This window comes from Nomascus leucogenys, chromosome 25 (assembly GCF_006542625.1).
Source record: "Nomascus leucogenys isolate Asia chromosome 25, Asia_NLE_v1, whole genome shotgun sequence".
Taxonomy (NCBI): Eukaryota; Metazoa; Chordata; class Mammalia; order Primates; family Hylobatidae; genus Nomascus; species Nomascus leucogenys.
In genome coordinates this window covers 15901103-15908490 of record NC_044405.1, presented here as the reverse complement: position 1 = coordinate 15908490, position 7388 = coordinate 15901103, and positions in this window count along the sequence as shown.

The window sequence follows — 7388 nt, the reverse complement described above, 5'->3', positions numbered from 1 at the left end:
TTTCAAATAATACAACATGAACAAAGTGAATTGCAAATATTATCTCAAATAAAATATTGCCTAAAACAGTCAAATAAAAGAGCTCATTTTAAAATCTGCCCAAATAGTAAATTACATTTAGATGACAGTTGGAAATTCTGAAACGATTAGTTAGAAATTTCCAGTGATCTCCTGTTTCTTACGTAATATTATATAAGTTTGTTAGTATGGTATCTTGTGACCAGTAACCTTTCTGGTTCAAGCTCCAGCTGTTGTCCTCATGCACCCTGTGCATCAGAATCCTCACCTCTGCTCGAATACTGCTTTGTAAGTTTTACCTGTGATGTTCCTTTTCTGTGATCTTACGCTGTCGTCTAAATCTATGATCCTTTAGGTCCTAAGTCAAGCCTTATCTTTTCTGGGAAAAGTCCTCCAATCTTTATTGCTTCATAAGATTATATCAGTGTATTAGTCAAAGTTCTCCAGAGAAACAGAATCAATAGGATCTCTTAGTGGAGAGAGAGAGAGAGAGAGAGAGAGATTTGTCACTGTAATAACTAAAGCTTTCAATAAAATATCTGTGCATATTCACAGTCATGACTTTTCTGCTAATGAGTCCTCCACACTCCCCAGTGTAGCTCTGCTAAGAAGGCAACACTAGCCCAGCTGTGCACAAGAAGCATATTAGAGCAGAAGGCAATGTTCAGAGAATTTGTTTCCAAAAATTGTTTAAATCTAGTTTTCCATCTTATGTTATTTCTGGCCATCACATTCCTCATGTTTGTTTTATTTCTTTGTTACCCTTTTCTTAAAAATCTTCTTTTATCATTCTCTACCTTTCTGCTTTTTTTCCTGCACTTTAACAAAGTATTTGCTCTTTTTGCAATTTCCATAAATCTTGGCATTATTGACAATTGGGTAGCATACTTCTTCGCTATGTTTATACCATCCTGAGTATTGTAAGATGCTTAGCAACATCCCTGGGCCTCTTCTAATTAGATGCCAGTAGCAGCCCCCAGTTCATGACAACCAAAAATGTCGCCAGACATTGCCCTGTGTCTCCTGCGGGCAAAATTATTTTCTGTGTAGAACCACTGCTTTAGATGGGTATTTTAGAAATGAACTGTGTGGGATAGTTCTGGACTGTGGATGCTAGACCTCATTTGGAATGGGGATAGAACAATATGGATTCAATATTATATTACTCCATGAATGGAGTGTGATGGATGACTGCTGAATCAGTATATTTATACTTCCTAAATCTAAAATAATGGTGAGCTACCCACTTAGCAAGTATTTTTCTGCTATAGCATGTGGACATAATAACTTTGATTGTGTTTACCTTATAACGACCTGTTCAATTGTAATTAGAGAAAAATGATGACATTATTGTGAAAAGCTTCTAAAATACCTACATTGTCTCTTGAGATCACACCCACTCATGATCATCATAGACTAAGAGATAATGGTAAGAATTAGATTATCTCTTCACTATATTTGAACTAATCAAGACCAATTGCTAGAATATAGGTTCTGTTTTATTATCTCTTGGGCCTTCCAAGATCTTTCTTCAATTTGTGTGACTCATTCTACGTGCTCTACAACAGAGAACTCAGCTCTTTTAGTATCTACCAATAGTGGTAAAATGGATTGTGAACTGTGTTTCTTCATTCTGAAGCTTTGTAGCTGATATCAGGCTTTACCCTTCGTCCCAACATTTCAATTTAGTTCATCATATGAACATTTTACTATGAACCTCTTCAGCTGTTTCTACCAAATATTTCATGGTGAAAATCACCTACTCAAAGAGTTTATATTTCAAGTACAAGAAAGCAAATTCATTTAAATAAGTGTTTATTTGGACCTGCCGTGTGCCATGATTTATGCTAGGTCCTGGAGGATGTAATTTAAAATAACACACATATCAACAGAATTATACATGAACTATAGTTTTCCTTAGAATGATTGTGATCGTTAATATTTTGTGTCAACTTGACTGAATCAGAGGATGCCCAGGTATCTGGTAAAACATTTCCGGGTGTATCTGTGACAGTGTTTCTGGATGAGATTAGCATTTAAATCAATGGATTCAGTAGATTGCCTTTTCCAACCTGGATAAACTTCATCCCATCTATCGAGGGCCATAATAGAACAAACGGCAGAGGAAGGAGGAATTTGCCCCTTTTTCTTTTTGCCTGGCCACTTAAGCTGATACATAAGTATTTTCTTGCTCTTATACTGGGATTTATACTATCAGCTTCCCAGATTTTCAGTCCCTTGGACTCAGACTGGAATTACACCAACAGCTCTCCTGGGTCTTCAACTTACAAATGCAGACTGTGGGACTTCCCAGCCTCCAATTCCTCATATTCTCTCTCTCTCTCTCTCTCCCCCGCCCCATCTCTCTTTCTCACTCGTTATTCCGGAGAGATCATACTGATTTTGTTTCTCTGGAGAACGCTGACTAATGCAGAACCTGAGGTGATCATTAAGGACTAACCCTGTTTGGGAAGTGCAAGGTTGTGGCAATGGAGCGTGGAAGTGCAGCAAGCAAAATGCAATGCAATGCTGTGCGATGTGTTAGTGGCCCTGAGTATTACTTCATAATGAGACATAAGTCAAGCCACTTGGCAGGCATGCTTGTTAAACACTGGCGACTTCTCTGGAGGGGTTGCAAAGAAAAAATACACCTCAAAGTAATTGATGGGATAGGGAGGAAAGTGGAAACTTGTCTTTTCCTGTTGTAGCATCTCCTGTTACTACTGATCAGGTTCATTGTGAGGGTAATTCAACCGCATTTCTGGTTGAAGTATGTTTTGGGGAAGCACTCAGGAAGTCAGACTCCACACTCCATCCAGGTGTAGTATTTCATCAAACTCTGAAAGTGCTAGGGGAACCCTGAGTAGAGGGCCCATTAGCTAAGAAAGTGAGAGAAAGCAAGCTGTGGTGGTGAACAACTTTTGTGACCTAACAAGATCATTGGAAAATCCTGAAAGTATTTATACATAGATAAAAATAAATACATAAAATATATTTGCAATAAATTGGTTTGCGTATATAGGAACAAGTGTATTAGCTTCATAATGTCAAAAATCTATTAAAATCATTTATGTGCCTGATTATTTTAGTTTTCATTAACTACCAAGTCATACTTTTAAAAATGTGAATTCTATTTCTAATTTTAAAGTTAAATGAGATACCTTAAAAATTAATCAGCACAACATCCTCACTTAACAAATAAGGAACTGAGGCTCAAGGAGGTAAGATAATTTGCCCAAGGTTACATAGGGAATGATGGACTCAGCTCTAGAAGTTGTCTCTAGGCTGCCAATTCAATATTCTATTCTCTCTTCATCTTCCTACATAATTGAAAAGAGTTGCTTTTTCATTGAAACACAGACAGCTGACTTAATGGTCCTTCAGAAATGGCAAAACAGAGGGAATCTAGGACTCAAGGTAGTCAGATATTTTCTTCTGCATCTGAGGCTATGAGTATCTTTCCTTGAGCCAAAGCTAAAGGTATGAGGCAAGTTTCTGGACAAAATAACACGTTGTAGATGAAACTAGTCAGAAAAGCAAAGGATCTTTCACAGATTGGTGTGTAAATTGGAGACATCCCTCTAGGGAAAGATTGAGATAAACATTTGACAATGTGGCTGTGAGCTTCAGTGCCCTATAAGTACAGAATGGCAAAATCTGTTCATCAATTTCCTCCCTAAGTTATTGACTAGCCATTTATCATGTCAGAGAAATATAAAAAGCTGATAAGACAGTCTCCTAGTTATGAGCACATGTTCCAGAGGTAAACCAAATGCAGTTACAGCCTCCATCACTTGGCAGCATTGTTTTGCTGGAAAGTTTATTTAACCTGCCTGTGCCTCAATTTCTTCACCTGTAAAATGGAGGTTATACTAGAACTTGCCTTACAGCATTGATTGAATATTAAATGATTCACATCGTGCACTTGCTATATACTAATAAATACTGGATATTATTCATATTATTATAATTTGTGAAACCTAGAAGGCGTTCTGTTTATTCATCACAAAACTCAACACTCTCAGTCAAATGGAAAAACTTTGAGAATCTGTGAAACATTTTGTTGATGTTTGCTCATTTCAAATTTTAAAAGAACACAGTAGCCATTTATACTGATGTTGGGGCTCCAGTTGATGCTACAATGTGTAGATGAAGCCAAAGAAAAGAAGTGAGAAGAATTAACTGATGTAACTTTATTACAGTTACCAGAAATTGGAGCATTACGGTAACAATTTTGAAGCAAGTTCCATCATGTTAAAGCAAAAGTTGGTAAACTATTTTTTTTTTTCTGAAAGGGGCCAGATGGTGAATATTTAAGGCCTTAAGGGACATATGGTCTCTGTCTGAACCACTCAACTCTTCCACTGTAGCATGGAAGTCAGAATAGACCATATGTAAATGGATGCTTGTGGCTGTGTTCCGATCAATTTCATATATAGAAACAGGAAGTAGCTGGATTTGGCCCACCAGCCATCATTTCTCAACTCCTGATCTAGAAGAAAAGCTCTATAGAAAATCATTTATTCTGTGACAGTATGGTTTTATTCACCATGACTCTTTATTTGTGAATATCCAGGGTATTTCATATAGGAGTGTAGTTACTCATGTCACTTTCTCATTATTGAGCTTATATAATGAGTTTTCTTTTATCTTTATGTAAAATAATTTTACAGGGTGCTTTTCACATAAGTTACAAGTTTGGTAGAGTCCCCAAAGCTGAGGGCAAATATTGGTAAATGACAATAAATCCCAGTCCTAGTCACATCCCCATGATTAGAGGTGGCCATGACAGCTTTACAGCTTTCCTGAGCCTTATACCCCTTAAGTGCAATTTAGACATTTATAAGAGAAAGAGGTTTACTCTGAAATAAGTTTTATTCTTGTGGGATAATACTACTCATGTGACACACAAAGAGAAACACATATATACACGGCTTCCCTCTCTTTGGGAAGGGAGAGAAGGTGATGAGGCCCATTCATAGACAGTGTGGTGGCTGCCTGGAATGACAGAAGGTAGTCTCATTCTCTATAATAAGAATGTTTTATATTATAGGAACTCAACAAATGTTTGTTCAATGAATGCCTAACTGAAAATGACATTTTCTAAAGCAATTATATGATCAATTGCTCTATGATGGGATATAAATCTCTCAAGACATGAGATGTCATGTTTCAACTCCTCTCTCAACTCCATTTTCTTTCCAGAAAAAAAAAAGAAAAAGAAACACATGAAGCTAAGAAAACAAGCTTACCTAATGAAAATAGTAATAAGTACAGGATGCATTTACTAAAAGTGTCACACTATTAAAAGAAAATGACATGTCTCTGGAATTGTTTGCCCACCAAGAAGACAAGGCAGAAAATTGAGTATTTCTGTATCTCCTGGAGTTTTGAGACTAGACTAGCATACTCTTAAAGCAGTGAGCCATTAGAATTAGCTGGTTGGAAGACACCTGCTCTAGGACCAAATCACATTTCCATGGGCAGTGCTGTGAGTGTGTGTTTCCTATGGGCCAAGAGGGCCACCTCCAGGACAAATGGATTCTAGCAGAAGAAAGCTGGGTGGGATGGAGCCCTAGAAGGAGGGAACTTGGGATGAAGATTCAGGGAGAAGTCATGGAAGGGTGTGCTAACTCTGTCAGGCAATATTCAGTTCAGGGATTCCAGGGAGAATGGGCTGGGGTGGGAATAAGATGGTCTCTAGAAAACACACCAAAGTCTCCACTAGGAAAAGAACCAATATTCAGACATCTGTGGTGTCTTAGTCAGTTCAGACTAAGATACCATAGACTGGGAGACTCAAACAAGAGAAATTTATTTTTCACAGTTCTGGAGGCTGGGAAGTACAAGATCAAAGTACTGTCCAATTTGTTTTTTAGAGATGGTTCTCCTCCTGGTTTGCAGATGACTACCTTCTCTCTGTGTCCTCACATAGCAGAGAGCACAGAGACCAGAAGCAAACCTCTTGTGTCTTTTCCTATAAAGGCACTAGTTTCCACATGAAGGTTCCATTTTCATAAGCTAATTACCTCCCAAAGGCCTCTTCTCCAAATACCATTGCGTTGGGAATTAGGATTTTAACATATGAATTTGGAGGAAGGGCACAAACATTACATGCTCAATTCAGAGTGCAGAATGACACAGGATATTCAATGGCAAAGATTGGGTCTTAGCTAAATGCACAAACTTTAATGTCCCTATTGAAAAACCTGTAAGATCACCAGAAAATCTGCTAAGACAAAATGAAGTATATCTGAGCTCCCTGCCACAAAGAAGAATGCTACTGTAAGTCTTGTCTGTGTTTCCACAGAGAGGTGTTAGAAATGAGATTCTGGGCTGAGCTGATTTAAGGTGGGTCTTTCAGAGAGGAAGCTGACGTGAGTTTCTTGATACATAAACTGTTGCTTAATTAGGGAACTGTTTATTCAGGTCTGAGGGCTATTGGCTCCAACAAATTAATCTATAGGAATTTCCTGAAGCATGCAGTGAAATGAGCTATTGGTTGATGTTATCTCTTCCCAGTAAAAGTTTTCAGAGGCAAACAACAAAGTCCATGTTGACACAGGTGGTCTAAAGCATCACATTGGGGAAGATGGCCCTGGTTGTCATTTTCTTTCCTCCCATTGTATATGTTTGAATGAAAGGGAAGCAAGGAGCAGTACATTGATGGAAGGCAAGGTGGAGTATGGAAATTTTAAAAAAAAATCAGTCTTCTTTAAACCACTGGTGGCCTTTGGAAACACGACAAGCCTAAACTGAGGGGAAAGGGAGAAGCTTTGATTGTGGCTGTAAGACTGCTTTTGTAATTATGCAACTTTGAATTACTAACATGAAATGAAAATTTTTCTTAATATCTTAATGTGATCATAGATCTACCCATTGTGTTGTTCAGGGATTCAGGGAAGCTAGAGCTCTAAATTCAAGTGTGAAGTTCAGTGGTGTTAAAAAAAAAAATGAAGCAGTTTCCTAATTGTGTCCTGAGTCCTGTCTGCTTAATGTATCAGTTAAAATCAAAGATAACCATCTAATAATTCTCGATTTTCTCTTATTCAGTAGTAGGGTTAGATTTTCATTCAGTGGGTCCTGTATAGGGTCTGACATAATAAGTGACATTTTGATCAAAGTAAGAAAAACATGAAAAATTCCAAGTTATTATTTATTATTTTACCGCTGTTTATCAATGTCTAGCTTACTTAGGATCAGAATAAATATGAAGATGGAAGCTATGCAAATGTACCTCTTAAATCTCCTGCTTCAGGGAGCATTACTGACTGATTGACAGCTACAGCAGTTGGTCTTTGAATCTACCATCACTTCTGTGCCAAGGTTGTGCTGTCATCCGTTCTTGTTAGTAAATACTCTTGGCAAGG